General features: G+C 36.5%; 1 long non-coding RNA gene across 1 annotated transcript; it reads right to left on the bottom strand.

The window, feature by feature from the left end:
* Positions 1-12,887: 12,887 nt before the first annotated feature.
* Positions 12,888-13,815, bottom strand: LOC103954226. Its single transcript, XR_668163.3, has 3 exons — positions 13,422-13,815; positions 13,213-13,267; positions 12,888-13,087 (listed from the first exon to the last, which is right to left on the bottom strand). It is a non-coding gene; the product is annotated as an uncharacterized LOC103954226 (long non-coding RNA).
* Between the last annotated feature and the right edge of the window lie 291 nt (positions 13,816-14,106).

The raw sequence follows: 14,106 nt of genomic DNA, 5'->3' as shown, positions 1-14,106 counted from the left end.
GAAGATGGAGAAGGGGAAGTGTTTGTGTATTACAATGGAAAATGAGATGATTTGGTGAATGGAATGAATGGGTATTTATAGGAAGAGAATGGGTGTTAATGGATGTTTGTTTAAGGTATTTGGTGGATGGGAAAAGGTGTGGATGGTGGGAATTATGGTGGATGGATGGTTTAGTGGATGTAATTTAGGGTTTATTTAGGTGAATGTGGATGCATGGTTTAGTGGATGTAAAGGATAATGGGATGGTGTGGAATTAAAAGCTAAAAAAAATGGGATAATGGGCATTTAAGTGTGAATGGAATGGTGGGATGCACTAATGGAAATTATGGAATGGAATGGTGGGATGCACTAATTAGGAGGAAGAATTAGGGTGAAGGGCTTAATGCATGGATTTGGGCCAATTATGATGAAGGGCTTAATGCATGGATTTGGGCCTAAAATGCCCCCCCTTGCATGACAATGGAAAGGACTTGGGCTAAAGCCCACGGCAATGGCTCTAAAATGGACTAAGGTTAGGGTTTAGGTCATCTAAAAGCCCAAAGCCAAGAATAGAAACTCACGACAATGGAAACCTCCAAGAATAGAAACTTCCAACTTTAGAAACTTTGGTTACCAATTCCGACTTCCTTGCTCTTCACTTTCATTTCTTCATTTCTTAAGCTCCTTTGACCTTCAACCTCGTTCATTCCTCGTGCTCCATTTGCATACACCACATTCCAGCTCAGTTTTGCTCCAAAAGCTCCCAATTGCATCATTTCATGTAATATGTCCTTTAAACCTGAAAACACATGAAAGTAGCTTAAAAGACTACTTTAACGAATAAAACATAACAAAAATGCATAAGAACTAGCTAACTAAGGCGCATAAATATGCTCCTATCAACTGGGAACTTCGAGATTTATAGTGATGTTTCCTTGAATGGCTTGGGTTGTGTGTTAATGTAGCATGGTAGGGTGATTGCTTATGCCTCGTAACAGTTAAAGCCCCATGAAATGAATTATCCTTCTCATGATCTTGAGTTGGTGGCCATTGTTTTTGCTTTGAAGATTTGGAGGCATTATCTTTATGGGGAAAAGTGTAAAATTTTTAAGGATCATAATAGCCTCAAATATATTTTCACACAAAAAGATCTTAATCTCCAATAGCAGAGATGGATAGAATTACTCAGTGATTACAATTAGCAGGAAATCCCGCGGTCAAATTAATGCTCTATATGCATGTTGTATTCCTCTCCTCACTGAATTGAGATCTACTGGAGTTGATTTAGAAGTGGAAGATTGGGAAGAACCCCTACTTGCAAGTTTTCGAGCTCAAATGAATGATGCAGAATCTCAGGAATTAATTCAAGCAAGTTCAGACGGGAAAAAGAAAGATCTCAGGATTAGGAATTCCGATGGTATGATGATGCAGGGTAATCGAATGTACGTGCCTAATGTCGAAGAATTAAAGAAAGATATACTTGATGAGGCACATGTTTCGGCTTATGTTATGCATCTTGGGAGTACCAAGATGTATCACACTATTCGACCTTTCTACCTCCAGAGTTGTCAAAGGTACATGGTGTTTTCCATGTATCTATGCTTCAGCATTATGTCTCCTATTTGTCGCACGTGATCCCTCCTCAACCACTAGAGATTAACCCAGACTTGACCTATAATGAAGAGCCAGTAACCATTTTGGATTGGAAGGATAAAGTTCTTAGGAACAAGACTGTGTGCATGGTGAAAGTTTTATGAAGGAATCATTCGGTCGAGGAAGCCACCTAGGAAACTACAAAGCATATGCGAGACCAGTATCCACGTCTTTTTTATGGTTATTGATATGTGTTGTTGTGTACAAATTTTGGGGACGAAATTTTCTTAAGGGGGATAGACTATGACGACCCGTCCCAACTGTTATTATAATTTTCTCACCGAGTATGTGAGATGACGATTATGCCCTCGGTGGCTTAGTGACGTGGATGTACATATGTAGTTTTAAATAATCTTCCTTGCTATTAACGAATAAGATTCCTAATGAAAATGTTACGACAATTAACTAATGAGTTAGGATAGAAATATATTGTTGGGTTGACAATATTTTATTTACCAATCAATTAGTTCCTGTTATGTCTAGCCCAATCAGGTTTTAGGTTGAATTGTTGTTTTCCTAGGGCTAATTGGACCCTAAAACTCTCTTTCTTTCTTTTTTCTCATGGCAGCCTAATCAGGGCCTTACTTCTTTTCTTTTTGTCCAATCCGTCACCACACACACATGTATCCCTCACCCTCTCCTTCTTTGTGTCCGTACAACCGTGAGACCACCACACTCAAACCATACTGAAACATCACGAATCAAGTCCTTGATCACTTTCACGTACTTACATATTATCTCTAGTTTAAGTAAGTTTAGTTTTTATTTTTACTTAGTCGCATTTTCTTATTATTATCATCACTTATGTTGCGCACTTGGCTACGTCTCCCTCACGTGACGGCCATCATGTGTCGACTTCAGTTGGGGTGTGTCACACGATGGCAAACTCTGGTGGTTCTTTGTTAAAGAGAGCTCAAGGCGAATATTCTGAGAAAGGTAATATGTGCTAAATTTTGTTGGTTGTGTAAATTAATTAAATATTTAAGTAGACTAATATGAGTTTTTATTTTGTTGGTAGACAAGAAAAAGAAGAGATCTGCGACATGCATTTGATACAGTTCTTTTTCTAGGTAGCACTACCGAATCATTTACACAGAATTAATAGGATATGAGAAGTTGGATGTGGTGAACAAGTTTGGGGACGAAATCGGGGTATTGGTGCGTGACAGATGCGAAGTGAATTGGGAGTCTTGGAGAGATGTCCCTAAGGAGATAAAGACGGTCATGATCGATGCGTTAGCAGTACGTGTAAATTATTAATTAGTTAAATAATAATTTTGTTCTTTAGAGAAAATATAATAGTGATGCATATAATTTATTTATTTTTGCATATAAGCCTAATTGGGGTATGACAAAAGTGACGCAAATCTGATGAAGTGCATCGACGTTGTGTTCAAGTATCGTTCCCTGGAGTTGAAGTTTGATGTTGAACGTGACGCAGAGAGACACGGAGTGGCTGAACTAGCGGATGATTAGATTAAGGTTTTTTAGTAGTCTATTTATGGTTTATTAAATAATGACATTGAATTATTATTAATTTGGAAGAATAAATTTGTATGGACTGTATTTTTTTTATTTCATCTCAAGAATAAATTTTCAAAATACTCTAATATTGACATTAGTATTTTGAGAAACTGTTTTCAAGATAGAATAAAATAAATATTTCCGATCGTCGCACAAGGATTTACACGACAAAATGTTTTTCGCTAAAACTTTTGCGGGACAACATTTTGTCAATCAAAAACACTGTAAAACGGTCGCTTAGCGTTTAAGTTGTCATATTTACTGCATATTTGTCACTTAATTACACTACAAAAGTTTGGTCGCGCAGAACGTTGAGGGACGAGACTTCGTCACGCAAAGCGATGGTTGGGGGTGTTGAAGTTGTGTCATTTATTGCTTATTTACTACATATTTATTTCGTATTTTGTTGCGACAAAAGGTTCGTCGTGCAAAGGTTGTAGTCCACAACACGAGATGAATAGTTCGTCACGTAAAATGTTACATGTTCTTTATAAGCATAGATTGTGTTGTAGTTTTCTTCACATTCTTTTGTATACCTGATGGTAGATAATAATCATAGTATGAGAGTGACGGTTTGGCTTGAATGGAGGAAAGAAACCGGCAGCAGAGCATGCCCTTCGAGCCTTGTGATATGACAAAGTATGTGGAGTTTGCACATGCAATTGGTGTAGCAATGCGGAAAAATTGTCTTACTGCTAAGCAACGCTCTTGGAAATTTGTGTCCGAGGACATGAAGAATTGGTGATGGATCAATTATTAGTAAGTGTGACAAATGTTGAAAACAATTAATTTTGTGAAATTGCTTGTTAAATATTGTAATTAATTATTTGTATATATGTGTAACAGTGTAACTATACTCTTGATGATATGAATGAAGACTTGATGAAGTTGATGGAGGAGGCGTTGAAGATGGGTTACAAGTAGTGGCGTTATGATGTTGAGCTGAATGGAAGACCAATAGAGCCGTAGTTTTAAATTTATGTTTTTGAGGACAATATATAATTTGAAGGTTTTATTCTAAGTTATGTATTTGGACTTAATTAGGCTTTAATTCATGTTTTGTTGTTTAAATAATTAAATGAGTTAATTTAATTTATTTAAGTTTTCAATTATTTTTAGAATAAATATTATAATCAAATATTTGTTTGTACTTATGAAGTTTACATAAATATAGATACTAAAGATCTATGTTTACCATAATTATAATTAATTACGTATTTGTTCGTCGCTATAAATTTTGCGCGACGAAACTTAGTCACATAGAATTTATGCGACGATCTCCCACAAATACGCTTGCAATGAACGTGTTGTCGCACAAAGGGCGTAAAAATGCGGTTAAGTTTACCGTAATATTTCAAATCTATATGTTTTGCGTGATGAATTGTTCGTCACGTAAGGGGTGGTAAAAAACGCGGATATATTTGGCTCCATATTTCGGACCTATATGTTTTGGGTGGCATCTTGTTTGTCGCAAAAATTCTTCATCTCTATAATCAGTTTCCTTAGGTGCAGAAGCAAAAACTGCAAATTTTGCAGCTGCTGCCTCTACCATCCTTCCTCGGTGCTATATTTAGTAAGTGTTTCCATTATATATTTCAAAACTTTGTTGTGAATTCAAACTAACGCCATTAAATTTGTTGTGTATAGGGTTGGTGTGTACAATTATCGCTTGGTGAATGATAAAATTAGAGGTAAATTGTTTGGGTTTTTAATTAGGAGTTATTTGAATTTACAACAAATTAGATGTGAATTGTTAATGAGGCTTGTTAATTTTTTTGTTAATTAGAGGTGTATTGTTTGTATTTGGTTTTTGGATGAAATCCAGAAGTGTATGTCTCGTACAAAATTGTTTTGTGTTGTACTGAGTTAATAGTAATTAACTCTGTACGTGCATTTTTAATAAAAGCTTAGTCTCCCGTTTAAGGATTAGTTGGATTTCGCTCATGGATGTGAAAGCATGATTGAGGTCTAGTTGATTCTTGAATTGTCCCATTATTTGGACAGTTTGGGAATGCCCAATTATGAGGTGTAGTTTACGGTTGAAGGATTAGGTTTCATAGGGAATTTCAGTCACATCTCTTTACATTCTTCAAGTGCCAGATAGGTATTTTGATATCTACATCAGCCACTTGAAGAACTGTAGGGAGATGCTGCCAGAATTTTCCCACGTCAAAATCTAATCTGATGGAGCCGTAAATTGCGTAACATAACTATGTATTCCCAAATGAGATTAGGGCCCTTACTGGAGGCATAAGGTGACAAAATCTCGCTGGAGTCATGAATTATTGCAATTTTATTGTGCTTGCGGAATAAATGAGTTTATTGAGTTCACATCTAGACACAACACGAGGGCAATTAGAATCCGATGTCCATGTAGGAGGTGCAACAACACCTTAAGGGAGACTTTTGAAAATGTTCGATTCCACTTACTAACAAATGGGATGACAAACACATATACGACTTGGAATTACCATGGGGAACAATTAGACTATGCTTCGTCATCAAACGTGACACGAATGGAAAATGTTGAACCTAATGTGGATTCTAATGAACAGGTTATGAATATTATAAATGACACTTTTCCATTTCCCTCGATTAATACAAACGAGGGAGGGGGTGATGGTGTGCTTGAATCGACGATAGTGAAGCTTTCGAACAATATGAAAAACTGTTAAAAAGTGCAAACCAAGAATTATACCTGGGATGCGAAGACTATTTGGTGCTTAGGACCATTGTGGGGTTAATGTATGGCAAAATAAAGTATCACAATTCCAACTAGTGCTTAGACCATTTTTTGGGGGTTATCAAGAGAATGCTGCCAAACAACAATAGTTTGCCGAAAGATCATAAAAGTGTGCAAAAGGTGTTGAATGGTCTGGGATTAGGTTATAAAAAGATTCACGCTTGCAAAAATAATTGTTTATTGTTCTATAAGGAGAATAAAGCATTGGACAAATGCCCGGTATGTAACGAGTCGAGGTTCAAAATGGCATCGTAGAATAAATCGACAAAGATTCCACATAAAGTTGCACTATTTTCCACTAAAGCCGAGGTTGCAACGATTGTATATGTCGACACATATTGCAAGTGACATAAGATGGCATAAAGAAAGTCAGGTGGATGATGACGTGATGAGGCATCCTATAGATGGAAAGGCTTGGAAAGATTTCAATCGAATATACCCCGATTTTGTATCTGAGACTTGTAACGTTAAGTTGGGACTTGCCACTGATGTACTCAATCCTTTCGGGGTTCTAAACCAATACCATAATACTTGGCCGATATTTATTTTTCCTTACAATTTGCCGCCTTGGAAATGCATGAAGAAATAATATATGATGATGACTTTTTTGATCACCGAGGGTCCCGGTAAGTCTATTGATGTTTATTTGTGGCTGTTGGTTGATGAGCTAAAAGATTTATGGGAAAATGGTGTCCGCACATACGATAAATCTATTGGGAAGATGTTCACAATGCGGGCAGCAGTGATGTGGATAGTAAACGATTTTCCAGCATATGCCATGGTTACTGAGTAGAGCACTAAATGTCATTTTGCATGTCCAGTTTGTAAGGATGACGTCACATCTTGGTCCTTAAAGATGGTCACCTTGGAACCACGAGTGGTGTGAGAAGGACAAAGATTTGACGACCAAACAAAGCCTCGACTCAGACCTAGTGAGTGGTCCAATGACCAAATTTTAGAGTAGCTTAACCAGTTAGATTTCAATCCTTTCAGGAAAATTGTAACTAGGCCTCGACTAGCAACCCATTTGAATTGGACCCACAAGTCTATATTTTTTGAGCTCCCATATTGGTCGAAGCTAAATTTGAGACATAACCTTGATGTTATGCATGTTGAAAAAAAAAATTTGACACATTGGTGGGCACAATTCTAGATATTAAGGGCAAGATGAAAGACACTGTTAAAGCTCGTCTCGATTTGAAATGAATGGGAATACGGCCCTATTTATGGATGAATAGGGACGATGACATAGCGAGAAGGTTCCTTATGTTTTTTTCACTCAAATCGAAAGACAGAAAAGAATTTTTGAAGTTTCTATCTCTAGTCAAGTTTCAAAATGGGTATGCTTCAAATATTGGTTGTTGAGTGAACGTTGATGGCGGAAAACTTGAGGACTAAAGAGTCATGATTGCCGTGTCATTCTACAATGCCTACTTCTAGTTGGTATTCAACGCCTGTTGCCCAATGATGTTGTGAAGCCAATCATATTGTTGTCAGTATTTTTTTTACCAATTGACTGCAAGGTCGTTGCAAAAAATTAGACATTAATTAGTTGCGCCATGACATTGTCTAAGTCCTCTACAAGTTCAAACAAATATTTCCTCCAGTTTTCTTCACAAGTATGATCTGTGTTATGGTTCACATGCCAGATGAGACACTTCTTGTTGGACCAGTTAATTATCGATGGATGTACCTAATATAAAGGTATAAACTCGTTATTCAAATGTTTATTCGTCATCATACAACATGTTTATCTAATTTATTTGCTAACGGTGTTTGTATTTTTCTAGGCTTCTCGATGACCTAAAAAAAAGTGTATGAAATAGGGGCAAGCCCGAAGGAACCATTATAGAGGCTTGGGTTGCATATGAGTCACTTACATTTTGTGGAATGTATCTAAAAGATGTTCAGATGGCTTTTAATCGTCCTCAAGGCAATAATGACGGGGGTGTGTGAAAAGAGAAATTTTCTGCTTTTGCCCAAGTTGCACGACCCTTTGGTGAGCCTGTTCGAGGGGAGGCATTTACCAAAAAGGACATGGAGGTTGTGCATTGGTTCATAGTAAACAATTGTGACCAGACAATGATTTACGTGGATGAGCATGAACAAATGATGAAGCGAGATTATCCTTCACATATATGTGCGAAGAAGCACCGTGAATTGTTTCCTCGGTGGTTTCTTGAATATGTAAGTTTTTTGTGTTTGTATTGAACATGTTGTAGTAATTTCATCAATATATTCGAAGTGGCTAAAACAAGAAGTTATTTTTTTCTATCATGTCAGGTAAATTAGTTAAAAGCATCCAATTCACCCGCTTACATTGAAGAGTTATATAACTTGGCATTCGATCATATTCGGGCAGAATTGTACTCCGGTTGCCATATTAACGGCGTCAAGTTTTTGCGGGCTGAGCGTGATGATAAGTTATGCACGCAAAACTGCGATGTCCATGTCCTGGGTGGTGGCGGAAGTACAGACATTGAGTTTTATGGCAAACTATCCAGTGGCATACAAGCGATGTACAAAGACTGTTACCAAGTTATCTTCTTTAAATGCTGATGGTTTGATACAAACCCACATGGGCACGGAACTCTTAAGAGGGACCTTGGCTTACTCTTAGTCAACACTTCCAAAACTTGGTACAATGATGACCCTTACATTTTGGCACGTATGGCAAAACAATTTTTTTTATATCGATGACCCTAAGGCCGGAAAGGGTTAGAAAGTTGTTCAAAGGATTGAGCATAGGAACATATATGCTGTACCAAACCAAGATTCTAGTTCCGATGGGGACGACATCAATGTCGCGGACCCACATCTTGAGTCTTCGATATAAATTGGCAGGGAAACAGTACGTGATAATAATCTTGTCCAAGAACCATTTCAAATACCAAATACCGATTGATTCAATTTCAATTGACCTCGGTGATCTTTCCCGATACGATCCACCAAAGGTTGTGAACGACGACAGTGATGTACCTATCGATGAGGAGGAATGGGACACTGAAGATGATGATACCGACGATAGTGAAAGTTATTATAGTTCTGACGAGGATTAATTAATATAATTTGGAATTTTTTTGTAAATTAATTGCAACTGTATCTATCATAAAATAATTTTGGGGAAATATATGTAAATTTATGTATTTAGTTAAATGTTCGGTTTACCAAAAGATTCTTTTTTTTTTTTTTTTAAATTCACACTTGTGCAACGAAATATATAAATTCATTGCACAAGGTTTTTAATTTTATGCGGGGACACCATGTTGGGTCCTATAAATTCAAGTGTTTCTGAAATAATTTGATTTTTTTTAAATTATTACACATTCTTGTGCGAAGAATACCAAAAAATTGTCGCTCGAAGCCTATTTGCGCAACGAACTTTCATTTTCAGTCGCGCAATTTCAAATATTTGGCATGCCATTAAATTTTATCTTGAAAATTTTAAATTTCCACGAAAATTCAAAAAAATGTGCAACGACTTTAGGGTTTTGCGATGGATGCCTTTGTCGCGTGAAAAACTAAACGACATCTACGCGACAAACCATGCACCGCGCAAAGGTGTACGTTTTAATTATTTCAGACAACCCTCCTCCTCTCCTTCACTTTTTTCTTTCTTTTGCCTGTGCACTCCCTTTCTCCGCCGCTCTTTCCTTCTCTCATACGCACTCTCCTTCCCTCCCAGCCACCGTCCTCGTCTCTCCCAGCCACCCTCCCCCTCTCTCACCTACTATCTCCGTCACTCAGGCACAATATGCCTATACCTTTCCCGCGCAACCTACGCCGTGCGTCCCTCCCTCTTTCACCATCCGTCAATCCAGTCGCCGTCCTCCATTCTCAGGTATCTTGCTTTTCTTTTCTTTTATTTTTAATTTCATTTTAATTAACCAGTTAGACTTATTAGATTAGGGGATTAGGGTTTGCCAATTAGGATTTCAATTTGGGGATTAGGTTTTGCCGATTAGGATTTCGATTTGGGGATTAGGGTTTAGATTTAGGGATCAGGGTTCAACATTAGGGTTTCTAGATTTGGGGAATTTTATCCTTAATTTGTAGTTAGGGGTAGTTTTTTATTAGGGGCAATTTAATTAGAGAATGTTATTGAGGGGGCTTGGGGTAGGCACAGATTAGATTACGGATATGGAAATCTTCTAATTTAAGGGAATGGTATATAATTAGGGTTAATTTTATAATTAGGGCTTAATTGAAATTAGAGCTAATTTTTAATTAGGGTTAGTTTTTAAATAGGGGGAATTTAATTAGAGAATGTAATTTGGGGGATTAGGGTTAGGGTAGGCATGAATTAGATTAGGGATAGGGGATTTTTCTAATTTAGGGGAATGATATATAATTAGGGTTAATTTTATTATTAGAGCTCAATTGAAATTAGGGTTCATTTGTGATTAGGGGGAATTTAATTAGAGAATGTAATTTGGGGGATTAGGGTTAGGGTTAGGCATAGATTAGATTAGGGATAGGGGAATTTTCTAATTTAGGGGAATGATATATAATTAGGGTTAATTTTATAATTAGGGCTCAATTGAAATTAGGGCTAATTTGTAATTAGGGGTAGTTTTTAAAGGGGAATTTAATTAGAAAATGTAATTTGGGGGATTAGGGTTAGGGGTAGACACATATTAGATTAGGTATAAGGGAATTTTCTAATTTAGGGGAATGACATATAATTAGGGTTAATTTCATAATTGGGGCTCAATTTAAATTAGGACTAATTTGAAATTAGGGGTAGTTTTTAATTAGGAGGAATTTAATTAGGGAATGTAATTTGGGGGATTAGGGTTAGGTGTAGTCACGGAGTAGATTAGGGATAGGGGAATTTTCTAATTTCGGGAATTTGGATAATTAAATTATAGTTATATAATCAAAATTACATTTAGTTTAATTTTCTAAATTATAGTTATATAATCAAATTAAGGTTAGGGATAGTTTTTAGTGGCCGGATTAGGTTAGGGTTCTAGGAGAATAGGTTACGGTTGTAGTGGATTAATTTAAATTTGTGCATTCATGTTATATAATGTTATTTTGTAATTACACATTTTGTTTTAAATTTATTTACCTATAATAGTTATATTCTAAGATTTCATTTTATTTCTCTTATATTTTTGTAGATGTCTCGCCTTATATCTACCCGAAGGGCTGCGAGTAGTGGACCCCCCCCCCCCCCCCCGAGCACCTCCTCCACCATCTCGTACTGCGAGGAGCGCTCTAACAATAGTGGACCCTCCTATGGCTGCGTCAGGAAGACTTGACGTGGCACAGGCACCGGCATCATCAACGTCTTTGGTGGCGCTTCCGTCTAGTGCACGTCGTACTCACAGGCGTGCTCGGACTCCCAACACGACATCCGCATCCAACGCCCCTACTCAAGTAAAATAACAAAATCCATTTAATTTAGCTAATTCAAATGCAGTTATTTGCTACTTTAACAAAAGAAATGGAGAAGAAAAATATAAAACTAGCTAAATGACTAGTTAAGTATATTTACAAAAATTGATTTTTATCTTAAAAAATATGTGTTTTAAATTTTTCGTCCCTTAAAATTTGTTCACAATGTTGCTTTTTAGATTTAACTTAAATGTTTGACATTTGTTTTGTTGTTTTGCAGCTAAGAAAAACACCTAGGGACCTTGCCAACAACTGAACACGTGGCAGGTCACCCAAGTGACGACAGGATATGAAGAGAGGCATTGAGCTGCACCTACAGCAGAGCAGCATAGTGCATTGGCCCATGACGTGGGACATGTCGTTAGGACCAAGTGCCCTATGTTGTGAAAATTGTGGTGCGAGATCCTGACGAAGATGAAGAACCTAGTCTGCAACTATTTATCGGTAAGTTCCTAACATTGTTTTATTCAATTATATATCAAGTTCATATTTTTGTATTAATTTTTTTTTTTTTCCTTTTTCAACTTTGACTTCAATTTTAATTTTAATTTTTTTTATTTTAATTTAATACTTGGTAAATTATAGACAAACTACAATTTTGACGACGTAAATGAGTCGATGGACAGCTACCTAGAAAGGTTGTTTTACGAGTAGTACAAGCAGTGGAAGAGCAACCTCTACAAACATTATGAGTTGTTTGATGATCCTGAGGTCGCTCTAGAGGAGGGTTGCCCGCTGGAGTTGGAGGATCGGGCGAACGAGTGGGCATGGCTTTGTGGCTATTTTCAAGAGCCCACCCATGTGGTATGTTTTTATATGTAGTACTTATTTAATTTTAACTGCTTTAAAAATTATTCCTACTTTGGGTTATGCGTTTGTTTCATTGTCTTTAAATATTACACTAATACGTTTATTTTATGTTAACAGAAGAAGGCGAAGGCAAACAAGATCAACCGGGAGAAGAAAATTTTTCTCCACCATTCTGGTTCAAGACCCATCTCCTATAGGATGGAGGTGCGGCGACTTGTAATGAGAGTTTAATATTCACACTTCCAATTTCTTACAAATATTGAATTTATTTTCCACTATCTTTATGTTTTTTTGTTGCTTTTATTACATGAGGGGTTCTAAATTCCCCGAGATAGACATCTTTAAGGACATTTATGTTCAACCCGGGGATGAGCTTGCCGAGCAGCTGCACATAAGTACTTCTTTTCAATTTCCTATTTTACCTTTCCAAAAATTGCAAAATTTAATTTAATATTAATTCTTACCTCATTGTCATAGTCAATGATGGTGGAGATGAGCCAAACCGTCCTTCAAGAGTTTGCCTCCCAGCTTCCCTCGGACACTCCTATCGAGTCCGTGGCTCAACCTGAGGATACGGGGTTTCAGATCTTGACTGAGACCTTGGATGCAACCCTCATGCAAAGGCTGGGGAAGTATTGTCGGGGGATGGGGCAGGCTCGTCAGCACACTACTGGGGCTTTGTCATCATGGCAACCACAGGGCCCGATGTCATTGAATTGTGTATATATATATATTCTAGATATTTTTCTTGAATGCATTGAAACAAAAACTCTAGTACCAGTTAAGGAAATAAATTTCTTTACTAATGTTAAATCTTTGATTTACAATGTTTATAGGGAATACATGAAAGAGGAAGAAGTACAAATCTAGCCCAAAATGTAGTACATATAAAATTATAACAAAATTATATATAATCAGACTCAATCTTCAGCCTCCGAAAGCCCAAATGCATACATCTTTTATCGTTCTTCATCCCTGCAGATACAGTAGAGAGAGATGAAAGAAAAGTAAATAGATTTCCACAATAAAACTTCAATTGAAAATCCCAGATAAAAGTGCAATATAAGATAAAGTAATGTTTAAATATAAACAGAACTCACAAAAGTAAGAGGAAACTTGTATTGTCACCCTTCTCAAAAGAATTGTACATTAAATCTGCAAAAGCAAAACAAACAAAAATAACAAAGAAATCCCAACCCCAAATTGAGCCGTTTCATAAGGTAATCTTCTAAAAATAAAACCTAGAAATCTTGCACCAAGTTAAAAGTATAATAAAATCCATAAGTGAAGATTAGCACAAGGCCTTTACCTTAAAATTTCTTGAAAATTTTCAATCAGTTCTACTTCGAATTCTTCAAATCCAGGCACTCTCCCCATTCTTAAATTTTGTCGCTCAGTTTTTTTATCTCTGGAATATCACAATGAAGAAAGATAAAGAAGAAATAGAAAATAAAAGATTAAAAAGAAGGAAGAAATGAGACAGAACACGAGTTCAAAAGGAAGGAGTAGATGGAGGGTCTGTGCGCGAGGAAGGTTGGAATGAGAGAATTAAGGGATGTGGGTGCATAGGTATCGGAGAACTAGGGGTTTGGGAGTTAATATCTTTTTATTTATCAAATCAAACACATAAAAAAACGGAAAAATATGTAAATACCAAACTAAAATTATTAAATTTCATTAAATATATTAGAGGCCCATTGATTTGCCTCTAATATCTGAAATTAATAGCAACAATTTTTATTTCGGCCCTATCACTTTAATTAGAGGCAAATCTATATATCCGCCCCCAATGCAAATTAATAGAGATGAATCCTTATTTTCGCCCCTAAGCTACTGCCTCTAATAATCAATATTCTTGTAATGATGATCGGGCCCGTTCATTGTATTATTGTAGAGTCAGTTACTGTTTTGGTAGAAAATGGGAAAGTTCAGAGATAAAATGATAGTTGAAAATTACATTAAAGTTTATAACCGTTGAATATTTTGTCACGTTA

The sequence above is a fragment of a genome, unplaced genomic scaffold (assembly GCF_019419815.1).
Source record: "Pyrus x bretschneideri cultivar Hongxiangsu unplaced genomic scaffold, Pyrus_bretschneideri_v1 Contig5, whole genome shotgun sequence".
Lineage (NCBI taxonomy): Eukaryota > Viridiplantae > Streptophyta > Magnoliopsida > Rosales > Rosaceae > Pyrus > Pyrus x bretschneideri.
The sequence above is the reverse complement of the archived record's forward strand: the minus strand, read 5'-3'. Positions and strand labels throughout refer to the sequence as shown.